General features: G+C 35.1%; 1 protein-coding gene, 1 long non-coding RNA gene and 1 pseudogene across 2 annotated transcripts in view; all 3 read right to left on the reverse strand.

Annotated features, from left to right (window-relative positions):
• The window catches only part of LOC109048478 (interferon-induced GTP-binding protein Mx1-like), a 76,992-nt gene that overhangs the window by 37,101 nt on the left and 22,046 nt on the right, over nt 1-17,845 (reverse strand). The window lies entirely within an intron of this gene.
• On the reverse strand, nt 4,951-5,724 carry LOC122134474. The gene is made up of 3 exons (XR_006161726.1): nt 5,435-5,724; nt 5,232-5,348; nt 4,951-5,015 (listed from the first exon to the last, which is right to left on the reverse strand). It is a non-coding gene; the product is annotated as an uncharacterized LOC122134474 (long non-coding RNA).
• LOC109084819 lies at nt 6,721-13,394 on the reverse strand (annotated as a pseudogene).

Below are 17,845 nucleotides of genomic sequence, written 5' to 3' on the forward strand. Positions count from 1 at the left end.
TCATCCCACTTACATCATATGGCAGGCGGCTTTTCCCATCTTTGTGTCGGCCCTGATTAAAAAGAATGTTGGTTCATGTCACTGAGAAAGGGCCAAGTAAAATTTTTATATGATTTTGAAGTAAAAAACATTTGGTGCCCAACACTTTTTATTCGGGCCCGGGGACTCACCGATTCTCAATTCTAGCATACCTTCTTCAACATCTGGAAGTGAATGAAACCTGGACATGCGCATTAAACGCTTCAGTACTGCGCGAAATCTACTATAATGCATACATTATCAGGAGGATTGAACTTTCTTGATTTCTGTACTCTAAACAATACCTTTAAAATGAACTGGATCAGACATTTCACTCTAAATCCAAATTCTTTATGGAATTTTATACCTAATTTTGTTTTTTTCCAAATTAGGTGGTCTTAGATTTCTCTTGATTTGCAGTTACAAAATTGATAAAATTCCTTTAAGCTTATCCTGCTTTCATAAACAAATGTTACCGGATTGGTCTCTATTATATAAACATAACGTTTCTCCCCATAGGTACCTAATTTGGAACAATTACAATATATTATATAAAAATAAATCGTTATTTTTTGAAAATTGGTTTTCAGCAGACATAATACGAGTTAGTTTATTATTAAATCAAGAAGGCAAGTTACTCACTTATTCTGAGTTTATAGCTGTACATGGAATTCCAGTAACACCAAAGGAGTTTTCTATTGTCATGGATGCAATTGCCACAGGAGTTTTGGCATTATTCAGAGCTAATACCCAAAACAGTATTACACCCCCCTCTAAATTTGATTTATTTGATACTTATATTGGGAAACTTTGTTTTGGCCCTAAATATGAATGTTAACAAAACTGTTCATTCCTTACTTAAAAAAGATAATGTTTTATGCTTCTCCAAACTGTATAATTTACTGGAGCAGATTAGTTAAAGGTTTATTATGGAAGGACATTTGGACCTTGCCAAACAAATACCTATTGGTTAAACAAAGTTAAGGAAGTGACTTTTAAAATTTTACATAGATATTACCCAGTAAATAATTTTCTTGTAAATATTTAAAAAATGTTATTGATTTGAATTTTCTTTTTGTAATAAGAGGACTGAAACTTTGTTTCATTTATTTTGGCATTGCTGTTAAAATATTTTGGAAAGATTTGACTAGATTTATAACTGATAACATTGACCCCACTTTTTCTTTGTGCTTAGAATATGTTTTATTTGGTTTTACTAACATCCCTTCAAATAAAACCAAAGAATATTACATTCTAAATTTAATTTTTGCTAAATTTCATATCCACAAGTGTAAGTACGGTAAAACCAGCCTTTAATTTTGGTTCTTGAAAAAGAAATTCAAATTTATGTTGACTATTTTTTATTCACACAATAAGAAAGCAATTAAGACAATTTCCATCTTTAAATCCTTTAATATTTTTATATAATGTTTAGCCCAACCCCCTGGCTATATATATTATATATTATATTCTGTTTGTGTTTTATATTTTCATGTGTATTATTGTAGTACGGTATACTAGGCGTAATAGTGTGTACAACTCGGATCAAAGGAAAAGCCATCTCTGGCATTCATTTATCGGAGTAATTGCAAATAGCCCGCCTCGTTGGCAAAGGCTATTTACACTTGCTCCACTCACAAATGTGTGATAGGGATTTGCACTTAGTCTAAATAGCATCTGCGCTAAGAAAATATGCTATTTTCACTTAGTGCAAATAGCCGCTGCCTTCGTTTATTGAGCCAGTTTCTCTATCAATGAATGAATTTTAAAATAATACAAATGTTTAAAAAATGGAAATGACTTCAAATTTTGAATATTAAATGTGGAATTTTCAAATTAAATTAAAAAAAAAAACTGTCTGATGAGAAATAACAAAATAAGTGTGTATCACTCCTACAGTGAAATATATTATTTAACTACACTGACACATTATATATTGTATCAGTTCAGTAGTTTTTTATCAGTTATTTTCTCAGTGTTGGCAGGTATTCGTTGTTCCATCGTCAGTGCAGTTAACATGGGACCACATATTACAAACCACCTTAGTTGTTTGCCTGATTTTAACACATATATATATATGTGTGTGTGTGTGTGTGTGTGTGTACCCACCCCAAAAAAATAAATAAATATAATAAAAGTAAATCCGTTATCTTAATGAAAAAACTGTTAAAAGTTATTAATTTAAAAAAAAAATGTTAAAAGTTATTAAGTAATAGTTCAGATTCATGGATTTGGTAAATAGATGGTCTTTGGAACATTCTCAAATCATGCTGGAGAACATGATCATCAGGTTTTTGTGCAAATTTACGGAGTACATGCCAGTAATATAATCTGTAGTGAAATATTTGTGTGAATTAGGAAAATATAAGCGATATATTTTTTATACATAAAGAAGCTGTAGTTGGGCATTTACATCTAAAACTGACTGAAGTTCCTCTCTGATTTTTTTCTCAGAGTTGCTGTGGTCTACTCGTCCAGACTCCAGTTCATCCACTAGATGAGGTTCCTCATTCTTCAGCAGTTTGTTAGAATTTCTGCTTTTACAGCAGTTCCTCCAGAATCAAGAGCATCCAACAAGAGTCTTGTTTTCTCCTCCTGTCGTGGTTCTGCAGCATGAACTTTACTGTATAGTTCACCTGGAATCATGTCTTTGGTCCTCAGACCATCAGCAATAGTCAATCACTGATGAAACTCTTCGGATGAGTTCCATCTCTGTGTTTTCTCAACAAATTCACATTCTGAATTGGGGGGGGAATGAAAAAAAAAAAAATTACATATCAGACAGGGTTGTTTGTGATAGAAAGAATAAGGTAATAGCAATGTATTTAAGTTTATACCTGTGGGCCTTCTGTAAGCAGGAGGTTCTACAACTTGGCCTGATGTTATTACAAAAACATGACCATAAATACCATAAATAAAAAAAATCTGTCATAAATACCTTGACACCTTTAATAATATTTGATGGTACTATTTTATGAACAGATTTGACATTGGTAAAAACTTTACAGATCATAAAACTGAATTTAGTACCATGGGTTAGATAACACGATAAACATTATTTAAATCATTTTTATAAAACAGTATAAATAGTTAATAAAGTTTACATGTAAGGATCAACAATCAGGCATAGATAATTAATACAACATAGATAAACTGATTCAAATTGATTTAAAATGCCACCAAAATGAACAAAAATGCTCAAACAAAGTCAAGATAAAGGGTTATAAAAATGCTCCTGAACAATTAAACTAAATCTATTATGGGTGTGTGTCAATAAAAGTGAAATGTAAATTGTCAATTCACATCATTACATTTAGATTGGTGCACTTCGTATCATATACCTATTAACTTTAAAGCTGATTATAACCAAATTGTATTTATTTATTTATGCAAAAGTGAACTCAAACCAACATGATTGTCTTTGTAGCTGGAAAAGGATTTCCATTTCCACAAATGCAAAAACATTTTTATATCCATTTTATAAATCAACATTAATAATCAATATTAGAATATCAAAAGCCATAATCAATATAAATAATGATTTTTTGTTATAATACTGCAGCCCTAACCTGTAACGAGTCCCTGTTTTTTGTAAATGAATATAACAGTTTATAATATTTTGACTGATTGAAGTAACTGGTTACATTTAAGTATTTGACATAAAAGACAACATAGATACAATTAATAAAGTAATTTTAAACAATTGCCCTTTCAAAAAGTAATTTCCTTAAATGTACAATATTATGTACTACGCACAGTAGTCTGCCATTGTCAATGGCTAAAATAACACAGAAATAACATTTAGCCTGTTATCGTATTTATAGGATACACAAAAATCAGCAAGAGTGATACACATTGTATTGGTTGGTCATTTGTTTTTGTACATTTATAGATTGTAAATCAATAAATGTCTTAATTGTTGGTTTTTGTGGACCCCAGGAAGACTAGCAGTGCTCTTAGGCAAAGCTAATGGGGATCAAAACAAATAATACAAGAATACAAATACAAAAATAAACAAATTAAATATATTCATCACCTGGTTAAGACACCAAGACACTTTTATTAAACATTGTTCATTAGACTGTTAAAGATTTGATTTAAAGGGTTAGTTCACCCAAAAATTCTGTCATTAATTACTCACCCTCGTGTTGTTCGAAAACCATAAGACCTTCGTTCATCTTCAAAACAGAATTTAAGATATTTTTGATGAAATCTGAGAGCTCTCTGACCCTCCCATAGACAGTAAGGTAACTACCACATTCAAGGTCTAGAAAAGTACCAAGATGATCAACAAAGTAAGGCGTGTGACATCAGTGGTTCAATTGTAAATACTTTTTTGCACAAAGAAAACAAAAATTTATTTATTCCACATTTTCGGATCTGGGTCAGCGCCGGCGCTGCCACACACTTGCATCATGATACTGTTGTGAACGCGCACCCACAAGTGACGCTGTAGAGATGAAAATGTGGAATAAAGTTGTTATTTTTGTTTTCTTTGTGCAAAAAAAGTTTTCTCATAACTTCGTAACTTTACAGTTGAACCACTGATGTCACACGGCCTACTTTGTCGATCATCTTGGTACTTTTCTAGACCTTGAACGTGGTAGTTGCTGTCTATGGGAGGGTCACACAGCTCTCAGATTACCTCAAAAATATCTTAAACTTTGTTCCGAAGATGAACAAAGGTCTTACGGGTTTCAAACAACACAAGGGTGAGGAATTTAAAGACAGAATTTTCATTTTTGGGTGAACTAACACTTTAATGTTATTTCATGACTCTGATTACATTTGCACCCAACTTAATAGCCATGATAAATTCTTGCATATTGAAATCTGTATTTCATGACATTCATTACGTTCGACATTCGACATGGTTCCCACACTTCCTTTCCTGTTTTATCCAAAAGACTCAATCTGATTTCTTTCTTGTTAACATCCACAAACACTTCAAATGTGGGATGATAGTTTGGACCATAATTACACTCAAACGTCTCTGACTGAAAAAAAAAGAACAGCAAACTGAAGGTAAGAGACAAAATTACTAAATCATGATGCAAAATGTGCTAAAAACTTCATAAGTGATGCATAAATCAATGAAAACAACCAAATCTACACTGAAATGGATAATTGTACATTGTACTGAGAACAACTATTTTATTCTTTTGCAATTATCTTAATATAATGAATATTGTTCAAATCATATATGACGTTACCGCTGGCTGCACTGTAGATTCTTCTGGTTGACAACAAAGACAGTATTCTGATTCTGGAGTAAGTGAACATTTTGAACTGGTTTTGATGTGTGTATTTTCCGTGTGCTGGTCCTTTACCTTGAGAGAGAAGAGGAGACTGTAAATGTTTTTTTAAATAAATATATACACACACACACACACCACACAGTATAATGATAGGCTACCTTTGACAGTGGAACGTTCCATGGGAGCAAATGGACATCCAGTATGTTTTCACTCTGTCTCTCAGTTATAGGTCGTAGAAAGAGAAGTACTTGGGCAATGACAGGGGAAGGAGGAAAGATGATCCTTTTTAAGAGGCCAAAGTGGGAGAGATCTCTGATGTCAATTATCACATGAGTTTCAGTTACTTTGAGAGGCTTCATTATTTCTACATTGCCGCTAGTGAAACGTGCTACAGTCAAGCTGTCTTTGTTTTCCTCTGTAAAGCACATATCATTTACAGTTTTTTATTGTTTTTTGTATTAAAATTGATTTAACAGGTTTTCACAATAAAACTGAAATGTATACCCTTAAATATCTGGCTACAGATTCAAATAGGCTAGTTACAAACTTAACACTTTTTCATCCATTTATCTGATGGTAATTGTTTCTTATATGCATATCTGTAAAAATAAATTTACATATCACCTCAGTGATAAAACTCAAGGATTCGGATGGCGTTCTGTGATCCTAGTACCAAACATTTCGAATGTTTAGCCTACGTGCTTAAATTTTCTTCTCTTTCTGGTCCCAGATGTTGTGGTGGAGCAGTTATGAGGTATTGTTCTTTTAAATACTTTTGCAGTATTTCAGCCTAAATAGGGTATGTATGCATATTACACCGAAGTACACCGTTACCTTACGGTGTTTGGGAGTGCATGCTCAAAAAGGGTTTAAACACTGAATTTGGAATCGATTTCTTCTCGTAAACTCAGAGATGTGGATTCAGACGGCAACTAAATTAGGCTACCACATGACCTGGTGTTTGTCAAAAAACGGTCGGGGATTTTTACGGGGGTGGTGTGAGAAAAACTCAGACATCCTGGATTCGATCGGCATTAAAATCACCAACTACCCCCTGTAAATGGTGAAAATAACTTGCGTCTCCCTGAAAAACAATTACCGTCCGAATAGGATGTAAAAATAAACCTACCACAGAATATTTCACAGTGAGGAAGATGCAGTCCTGAAATTGAACCATTAAAACAGTCAATGTTGTACAATGGTCCTGCAGGCTTCATCTGACCCAAACCATCTAACAGACCAGGATTCCATGAGACAACTCTATACAGCAGCTCTCCTTCGCTCGCCATCACAAACACAAGGCTGGTCAGACTGCACTCAAACTGACCAGCATGTGGACACACAAACCTGGAGGACAGATCAAACATTTTGATGTTCATTAAGTTCAATTAATTCAAAAGATTTGAGGGTTTCAGTAAAATTAATGTAACCAAATCCAAATAATTTACAATTTACCAAAAACAGGGAAGAAGTTATAGCAAAATAAATTCAACAATAGTGAGGCAAAAGTAAAGGAAAAGGTAAACTGCAACAGTGAGTGGAAAAAAGAAAAGGGCAATTTGATACTGTAAACTCCATAACACTGTATTTTCTTATAGTGTCTAATAAAAACAATGTTCAATGCCTGTATGTATTCTTGCGTTTGTCCTCATCAGCTCCCTGAATATGTTCAGGTGTGAAAACTTCTGCATCTTCTGAGGACTAATGTTAAAAAAAAAAAAAAAAAATGAAAGGAATAGATTATACTCAAAATTCATTAAACAATCTAACAATTTATGCAAACATTCAGAATAATTAAATTATTAATAATTAATCATTCTCTGAAATCTAGTTGATTATACATCAAGATTCTATCCTGCGATTACAAATATTATGTTCATAAGCATTTGCAATGAAGTATCACTTTATCTTTTTAAAATACCAATTTTCAGATTTACAATACATTACATAAATAAAAAAATTAAAAATAAAAATCTTAATCATTAGAATGAATTAAGAATTTACTTGATAAATAATTGGTAAATAATTCTAATCCTGACTGTATGTTGTTATTATTGTGGATTGCTTCAATATATCACTGAATATTTAATCCTGCCATCAATATGTTGTTGATGTTTACTGTTATTTTTTTATGCTTAATGAGCAGATTAGCACCGCTACTCACAGTTGCTACTCACTGTTTGTGCAGATGATTCATCTCTATGATAACTCTTTCCAACTGTCAGACAAAAAAAAAGAAGAAAAAAAACACTATGTAAAGAACAACTTTCTTAAATAAGTAGGGATATTTTAAACCTAAAAAAATCCAATACTTTCTAAAGCAAGGCTTATTTGCACCGGCTAGAAGTTTTTATTTTTTTCCAGGTGCGTGCAGTTATGAATAAGATCATGTGTATACACTTACTGTTTTCTCTCTCTTCATGCTGGAGGATCTTCAGATTATGAGACGTTTCATGGATTTTCAGGTTTCTGATGTGTTCACAGCACTTTAAACCATATTTCAATAACCAACAGTCTGTTCTTTTCAGTGGCTTATTTGACAGATCTATCAAAACCAAATGTTCCAAAACTTTCCCAATGAAGTTCTTCTCGTGGAGCTCATAGAGACAATGGAGAATGAACAGCATGTGTTCATTTTGATATTTCTGTGAACACTGATTGATCCATTCCTTAATCTGGGTTTCTATGTTAATTGGAAGGGTTATGTTATGCTTTTCAAAGAATGAGGAGATTGATTCTTTCTTACAGAGACCACAGAGGAACAGAATCACAGGCTGCAGCAGATTTGCATGTCTTACTTCTACATCTGCCTTTAAAAAGTCTCTATCAGACCAACAGGACAAAGCCCATCCTCTCTCTACAGTGTGAAGCAGGTCTCTCACTTTCCTCTGAGACTCTTCTTCATCCAGAAGGACATAGTAGAGAGCAGTGAAGAACTCCTGAAAGCTGAGATGCATGAAACTGAACATTGTCTCCTGGTGGATTTTTCTCTTTAAGAGGAACTTGAACAGGAATGGGTTGTCAGCAGGGTCTGAAATTGTGTCATAAACAGTATTTTTCATCAAACAAGACTTGTTGTTCCAGCATCCCTCTCTCTGCCAGCTGACACAGACTCCTCAGAAGGCTCGGGACAGACTGACTCAAACCCTGGCAGTGATGCTCCAGTAGAGTGGACACAAAGTCAATGTAGATGGAAGTGGTGGTTTCCAGGACACTCGTCACATCTGCACCATTACTAAACCTCTCTCGCATAACCGTGCAGATGATCCAGCAGATGACAGGGATGGAGCAGGCAGTGATGAGAGTTTCATTTACTCTCACACATTCATAGGCTTTCCGGAAGAGTTCCTCATTCTGGAAGAACTTCTGGAAGTACTCCTCCACCCCCTTCTCAGAGAAACCCATAATCTCTGTGAAACGCTGAGGTCCTTTGAGAAACATTCCCTGTGGGACCTCAGTTCTAGAAGTGATCAGCCGGACAGATCTGGGCAGGATTTGTTTACTAAGAATGGAACAAACTATGAGCTCAGGTGGGGCTCTCTGGAATTTGGATGATATGCAGAGTTCACAATGCATGAATCTAAGCTTATCAAATCCATCAATGATGAAAAGCACTCTCTGTGTTGAGTTCTGTAACATGTTTGAGATCTGATCTGGCGATAAACCACCAATTCCAGCTCAGGAGCTCAATCAAGTTCATCTCCTCAGAAATACACTTCAGCTCTTCACAGCTCAGGTAGAAAGCCAGATTAAAGTGTCTAAGGTAAGGATTTCCAGATGCCCAGTCCAATATAATCTTTTGAGATATGAATGATTTTCCACTACCAGAATTTCCTTGAAGAATGACAGATGCTGGATAATACAGATGTATGTCTAACTTATTAAACAACTCCTCCACACTGATATTCTGAAAACCGCCTTTTTCATTTTTCTGAATAATCACAGGTTCAGTGTAGAGGGCAGCCAGTGAGACTCTTTCACCAGAGGAGAAACTGCTCTCATTCCTATGTTCATATTTCCGTTTGATTGACTTCTTATACTGCAATACTAGAGGAAAAGAGAAAACATTATTTAGGCTCACAATACAAAATGTTAAATTCAGTTGAGAAAAACCACATAATACAGTTACCCTGAGATGAACAGACAACAGAACAGACAATGCTTTTAAAACCGAGCTGATGTTACACAATCTTACTGCACTGAATTACTAATTAACTTGAACTGCTTGGTCAAGATTCAAATTACACTTCTGTCTTAAAAAAGAAAACAGTTCACCACCACTTATTAATGTGTATCAGCTTTTAAATTATTGATATAAACTCTTTTAGTGTTTTTAAGATATCCAGTTAGTGATTTATTTCAAGACCAAAGTAGAGCTTCCTTCATGCAGACACAAACACAGCAGCTAATTACCATGTTCATTAGCAATCAACATAGTGCTCTCACATTAAAAGATCTAAATATTAGCCTACCTTTCTGTACGGAGAGTCTTTCACTGCGGTGCTCTCGGAAAACTCGCCTCTTAATAAAGAGAGAAAAAAATTGTGTTTGAGCAGTTTATGGACATTAAGTAAACAGACGCACACAACATTAGGTGAAAATAAAGAGCTTTCATGTCCTTCTTAGTGCACCATGGTCTTATTATAACAAACACATACTACTGAAAATGTCTTGTAACTTACTAAACGTACAAATGAAAATTCATCACTTAAATCATATGACGACTGAGGTTCCATCCTTGTGTCTGGCCCTGATTGAAAAGAACTGGTTAGAGCTCATGTCAGCTGGATTTAGGACACAAGTATACAATTTAATCTGATGTTGATTTAGTAGAAACAGTTTAGTGCAAAACACTTCATTTACCCTTCATTATTATTATTCTGGTAGAGACCTCACAATCTATAGTAATTTTAGGACACTGAGTTTCTTCATGTAGACACAAACACAGCAACAATCTGTACTGCTCATCAGCAGTCAAAGTAGATCTCTCATATTTTACAGAAAGAATATGAGCCTACCTTGGAGATACTCTGCATAATGCTTCCTAGACATTGCTGATTTTTGCCACTTAATAAAGAAAGAAAGATGAGTGTTAACAGTTCATTAACATGAGACGCACACAACAAAATAAAAAAGTTGTAAGTCCTTTTTAGTTCACCTTGCTCTCATTACAACAAACACACATTATAGAAAATTCCTCATCACTTACATCATATGACGACTGACGTTCCCTCATTGTGTCTTCCCCTAATTGAAAAGAACTGGTTAGAGTTCATGTCAGCTGGAGTAAGGGCACAAGTACAATTTGATATGATGTCGAATTAGTAGAAACAGTTTAGTGCCCAACGCTTATTATTCTGGCAGCGATCTCATGATCTGAAGTCCTTTTAAAACACTTCCTTCATGCAGACACAAACACAGCAGCTAATTACCATGTTCATTAGCAATCAACATAGTGCTCTCACATTAAAAGATCAAAATATTAGCCTACCTTCGTGTATGGGGAGTCTTTCACTGAGGCACTCTGGGAAAACTCGCCTCTTAATAAAGAGAGAAAAAAATAGTGTTTGAGCAGTTTATGGACATTAAGTAAACAGACGCACACAACATTAGGTGAAAATAAAGAGCTTTCATGTCCTTCTTAGTGCACCATGGTTTTATTATAACAAACACATACTACTGAAAATGTCTTGTAACTTACTACACGTACAAATGAAAATTCCTCATCACTTAAATCATATGACGACTGAGGTTCCATCTTTGTGTCTGGCCCTGATTGAAAAAAACTGGTTAGAGCTCATGTCAGCTGGATTTAGGACACAAGTATACAATCTGATCTGATGTTGATTTAGTAGAAACAGTTTAGTGCAAAACACTTCATTTACCCTTCATTTTTATTATTCTGGTAGAGACCTCACAATCTATAGTAATTTTAGGACACTGAGTTTCTTCGTGTAGACACAAACACAGCAACAATCTGTACTGCTCATCAGCAGTCAAAGTAGATCTCTCATATTTTACAGAAAGAATATGAGCTTACCTTGGAGATACTGTACATAAGGCTTCCTAGACATTGCTGGTTTGTGCCACTTAATAAAGAGAGAATGATGAGTGTTAAGCAGTTCATGAACATGAAGTAAACCGACTCACACAACATTCAATTAAGAGCTTTGAAGTCTCATTGTAACAAACACATATTGTAGAAAATATATTTAGATCACTTACATGAACAGATGACTCAGATTTTATCGTTGTGTCTGGCTCTGCATGAAAGGAACTGGTTAGAGCTCATGTCAGTTGGAATAATTACACATACAATTTGATATGATGTTGATTTAGTAGAGATAATTTAGTGTCCAGTGCTTATTATGAGGTCTCTATTTATTTTATCCCAGTATAAATAACAAATGTAGGCACTTCTGAATAGGATGTCTAGAACTGCTGCATTATTTTCCAAAATATTTCTTCTCGTTTATTTTGAGCTTTGTTGGGTATCAATTTTATTTTGGTGCACAGATTCTCCAACTGACATTGACTGTCCACTCCACTTTCATCAGGAACACAGACCTTTCTAAAAATTAAATCAATATTATGAAGATCCTGATCATGGAAATTATCAGCAGAGTTAGGTGTGAATGATAGATAGATAGATAGATAGATAGATAGATAGATAGATAGATAGATAGATAGATAGATAGAATTATATATCATTCAAGTGGTCTACACACCAGCGTATGTTTGCTTTTGACATTGGTGAGGACATAAACCCATGTACACCCCCCCCCACCCCCCCCCCCCCCCCCCCAAAAAAAAACACACCCAATAATTGCACAATTGTTATTTTGTGAACCAACAACATCAGCATCAGAGTACTGGTTGTCTTTATCACACATCACTTTATTTGAATATTAATAGAATTGGTCCCAGGATAATTCTGAAAGAATACTCTGCTGTAATATCGAACACCACTTTCATGCGCATCTGATTGAACCGCACACTCTTATTGCAGTGTTGTTTTTCTATTTTGTGGATATTTCAGCTAACATTTGATTTGTTAAACAACATCAATTTAAAGTTAAAGTTTGTCCGCGGCGGCTCAAGATGCTGTTCCAAATCCTGCTGCACCACAGAGTGCCACTAACATATATATATATATATATATATATATATATATATATATATATATATAATATATATATATATATATATATATTTTTTTTTTTTTTTTTTTTCATAAAATCACATTATATTTGTCCCAAATTATTGTTAATGTTCATAATGACTGTATCCTAGACTGGAAGATTGTGTATCTTAAACTCACAACCTTTTTCTGTCCGTATGCTTTATATAGGGAGCTAATAATAGCCACAGATTGCGCTTTCTCTTTCCTTTCTCTTTTCCAGATGCGTCCGAAATTACAAAAACACATCCAAATATTTACATGTTTGATCAAAATTATTGCTAGGGACAGTTTGCACTCGCTGACACGTCCCTGGTGTCCCCCCCTAATTCTACGCCCCTGGGTCTACATAATAAAATAACTTTTTCCCTGCAGGCCAACTAATGAGAGACCTTCTTTTACAAGCTCATGAAACATTTAGCTATATCGTGGATATTGATATTTTGTTAATCTTGCCACCCTATAAATAATTTTGTAGATCCCTGTCCCCATGAGTTAATATGACGTAGACGTAGCCTTTCCCGAGCTACGTAGCCTACTTTTGTGAAGAAGCTAAAACTTAAATGACGGAAACTAGGGAGACCAAACGTGCCAGGATTTCTATATTGCCTAAAATATCCATTTTATATATCCAATATACATGGGTCTGCACAGCGCAAACAAAGCCAAAACGTGGCTATTTTAGGCAATATAGAAATCCTGGCCAGGACGTGTCCTGGGAAAATGGCACGTTTGGTCACCTTACCGGAAACGTACGAACAGAAACAAAAATATTTCGAATTTCGCTCGGAATCCGGGACGTATAGGTTAACGTCCTACTCTTTTAGGAAAACGGTGGATACTATTGTCGGTGGATTTCACAAAATAAATAATTAGGCCTTAAATAGTTCACTCACTATGAGGCTCCGCCATCTCGATTGATCGACCCTCGCTGCAGACTGTAGCGCCTAGCACGGTGAAGTCACGTACCTACGTCAGGTATGTGTTTACTGCGCATGCGCACAGTGACGCAAGGTATGTCTATAACACGCATGCGCATTAACGTGGTGACGGAGAATGCGTGTGTAATTTGTATTGCGTGACGACGTTAGTTGTTTTCGCGTAGTGCGTGACGTGACACGTCATTAAAACGCATGCGCATACTTAACAGACCACTTTAATAAAATGTTAAAGTATTTAAGAACATTAAGGTGGAAAAAAGAAGGGAAAAACAACAGTAAAATATATTACAGCAAACAGCACATATCCATTATTTTAAGCATGTTTCATCTGAGGTAAAATTATACGGAATTACAGAGTTTATTCTGTAATATCTGTGTAGTATTTTATTTACAATATATTAACATTCTGTTGCACTTTACTTCACTGTGTATATTGTAATATTACACTTTAATGGCATCTTATATATTTCTTATTGGGCTAGTCAACATTACAACAGATGAAGAGCAGTCGTAATGATAAAACGTGTGTTGTTCACAATTTGATGCGATCGACCCGGGTTTTTTTTCTCTCCCTTTTCAAATTTCAAATCACATCAGAAAAGCATTTATTTTCAATAAAAATGAAGGAAATAATCAAAAAGATGTGAGTGAGGGCTTTATTGTCCTAATAAGGTGTCATCCATTTAATAATTTGAATTAAAATTATATTTTACACTCAATAAGTTATTACTGCATAATGTTTTATAATGTACTACAATACTAAGGTGCAGATAATTGCCACTATTTGCTATAAGTAGTATAAATAGCAGAAAATCCTGCTATTTTAAGATATTGTAAATAGAATCTATAGCTGTTTGCACTTAGTGCACATAGCCACTGCCTTTCTTATTATCTTTCCTCTGCCATGGCTCTTGTTTATTTATTAAGTATAATTTTGGACATTTTTCTTTTGCTTTGGCAATTCTGCATGTGAAATATTTAAGCCAGTAAAGTAGTTTTAAGTTCAATTGACTACATACAGTATATTTTCAGTGTCTGCATCCCATTTTATGCATAGTGCCTCCAAAAAAAAAACTGATAACAGTGATCTTTTTAATTTTATTTCAAAGAACAAAACAGAAAATATAATTGTATATACACATACAGATTAAGACAAGAAAAAAAATGAATCTACTCAATACATTCTGAAATTCACCTCCATCACTGATAAAACAATCAACCGAGCAGTAGCCCTCAAATTCTTTAAATGACTAAAACCCATGCAGGACTCATATCTCACTGCACCGTAGGCTAGGGCTGTAGTAGCTACTCGAGTCCGGACTCGAGACATTTTTCTATCTTCTCGGACTTGTCTCGGACTCGTTGGTGTCTGCACTCGGACTTGTCTCGGACTTGGTCATTGGACTCGCCAAATGTTCTCGTTGGTCTCGATCGAGTCCAGGGTCCAGCAAAAAATAAATAAATAAATAAATAAATTCTCCTTAAAAAAAAACACCATTTGCATGTCGCGACTGAAAACGCATGGAAAACGCTAGGCGCGCCGCTTTCTCCTTTTTTCCAAAGCACTCTGTAGCCTGCGCTCTATGCTTGCGCTCCAGTGGCGTCTGCTGCTGCTAAGAAACCATTGCCTGCTCTCCCTGAAGACGCAGAAGTTTCAGCAAAGAATAAATGGATTTCCAGCACTAAAAATCCCTTGCAGTAGCTCTGCTAATAAATTCATTTTAAAAATGGCTATCCTTGTACAGCTATGATCAGCTGTCTCTCCATCTTGGCTGAGCTTTCAATTTTGTTACAGGAAATGATGTGCATGACCAGCGGCACACTTGCTGCGTTCTGAAAAGTTTAGATGTTTCTAGTTTAATTTTCTACCTGTTAGATTGTGTTTTATTTACGTCTACACCTAGGTAGCCTTAAACTTACCCTTTACAATAATGAAATACTAATTAATGTTGTACAGTATAGGAGTTGCAAGACTACTGATTTCTACTAGTCGATTTTTTATTTAAAAAATACTTGAGTTACTCGACTACTCGTGGTTCATTCTATTGTAAATGAAAACACATTAAATAATTTTTTTAATCAATAAACGCTTATTAATTTATAGCCTTATGCAACAATTACATATGTAAATTTGCAAAACTTTATAATTATGCCATTACATAGGCCTATTTAAATTTTCATGTAACAGCCAGAATTTGTATCTGTAACAATCACAACATTTTTTGTATCTTCATTCGGATACAACGTCGTACAGTTACTTGATAAGACCGTTAGGCTATGACTTTTTATCTTTTTTTTAATAGTTATCACTGAACAAATATGTCGTGTTAAACTAAAATAATTACTCATTTCTAAAATAATATTTATCATGCAAGCAGAGAGATGTCATGACAAAGGTTTAGTGATCATTTGAACACGACTGAATCCATTCAATGCGCACATTTTCATTACGCAGAACTCTTTAAGCGAGTCTTTATGTTTAGTGAACTTCACTAAACAAATGTGCGTGTGCACGCAAACCAGCAAAAGATAAAGATGCAAACATGTAGGACAAGTAGAAAATGTATCCGTATCTACCCTGATTATTAGCCTACTCTTGAGAGAGAACTGGAGCTTATTCTATTCAGTCGTATCATATTGTAGCCTAAGGTTTAAATCATTGCCTTTTAAATATATACAAATAATATAACGTGTATGATGTATTATTATAGGTGATATTACTCTTGCAAAGCTCAGAGGCAACAGCAAAGCGGTGTTTGATTTGCGCTCTTTTCACTCATAAAGTTTACATTACTTCATGACTTTAGAGGTCTGTGTATAATATTGCGCTGATCCCTTGACTCAACTGTAGCAAACACCAGACTGTGCCAGCTTCAACCGACTATTCAGGCAGAATTATTCCTTGTCCGTTATTAGGGCCCGAGCCAATGGGCGCAGGGCCCTATTGATTTCCTAAGGATTATTAGGGCTCAAGCCTGGAGGGCGAGATCACTATTTATTACCATAATAATATATTATTATAGGGCCCGAGCCAATGGGCGCAGGGCCCTATTGATTTCCTAAGGATTATTCTTATTATTATTATTATTATTATTTTTTTTATTTTTTTTTTAACCTTCCGGGGTTTTTTGGAGGCCTTAACATACTCAAAAACTCTTGAAAATTGGCACACACATTGGAACCTGCGGCCATCAGGACGCCGCAGAGGCTGGGACCCGGGCGTGGCACAGGGGCTATACGGCCCCCCTGGAACACAGTCAGAAATCTTGAACCATATCTCACACATACTGGCATGTATTTATATGAAACTCTGTACACTTATATATCTCATTGAGCCGAACAACTTTCGCGCTCTATGTCATAGGCTCCGCCCAACAGGAAGTCAGCTATTCAGGGTTGTTTAAAAAAAAGCATGCTCTGGAATTTCAAATACCTCCTCTGAGGTTTTCCACCCGTTCTCCACGAAACTCGGTGAAGATGACTCTCAAGACATTGGGGATGAAAAATTGCCAGGGGATTTTTGATATCTCAAACGGTTTGTCCGTGGTGATGCGTTTTTGAAATTAGGGCAAAAAATGAGAAAAAGGAAATGTCTAATAACATCCACATACACTACCTGAGTTTTAACAAACTTCATCGGATTATTTGATGTATGATGCCGATCGCATAGATGTGACTATTAGGAGTCAAAGGTATAGCGCCACCAACTGGCAGCATGAAGTGTGTCATTTTCAAAATGCTTTGAATTCATGCATCTTATTTTCACACTCGCCTTGCTTCAACACTTCATCAGAATTAAATGACCAAACACAAAGGTCGATGTAAATCTGTTGTGGCGGATATTGATAAGACTAATATAGGGTTGCCGTGGCAAGTCCCCTCCTCTTCGTCATCCTTTTGAATATTTCTGTTATTGTGTGATTGAGGCAGATTAAAATGCTCAGAAACATATGTAGTAGAAAGTCATTCTTGAACAACAGTAATTTCATAAATTTATCATATGTAATGTTGTTCAGAGCAAGCATAAAATTAAAAACTATCACCTTAACTACCTACAGAATCTAACATGCTTTTCACTTTAGTATTCCTTTAGATGAGCTATAGATTACCCCAATATTATGAAAAGCATGCTAAAACATTTAAATAGTTTACCCCAAGCTTTCAAAAGAACTCTCAACTCATATATTTAAAAGATTAATAAATTTTACAGACTTTATCATTTTACAAATATTTGCAATGTTGTTAAAATATTTTTGCGTGGTGCCAGATAGCGGAAATGTTCCATTTCTATTCTTTGTGAGAAAACCCTTAAGCTACCGGCCTGAACATGGATGGCCATCCTGATTGCACTGTTGTGCTCTAACACTTGACTGACTGAGTTACGCGCGGCCCTCGGCGGTATTACCTCATTTGGTTGTCTACATTGAAATACAGTTTCACCGTTTTGA

The sequence above is a fragment of the Cyprinus carpio genome, chromosome A15 (genome assembly GCF_018340385.1).
Source record: "Cyprinus carpio isolate SPL01 chromosome A15, ASM1834038v1, whole genome shotgun sequence".
Lineage (NCBI taxonomy): Eukaryota > Metazoa > Chordata > Actinopteri > Cypriniformes > Cyprinidae > Cyprinus > Cyprinus carpio.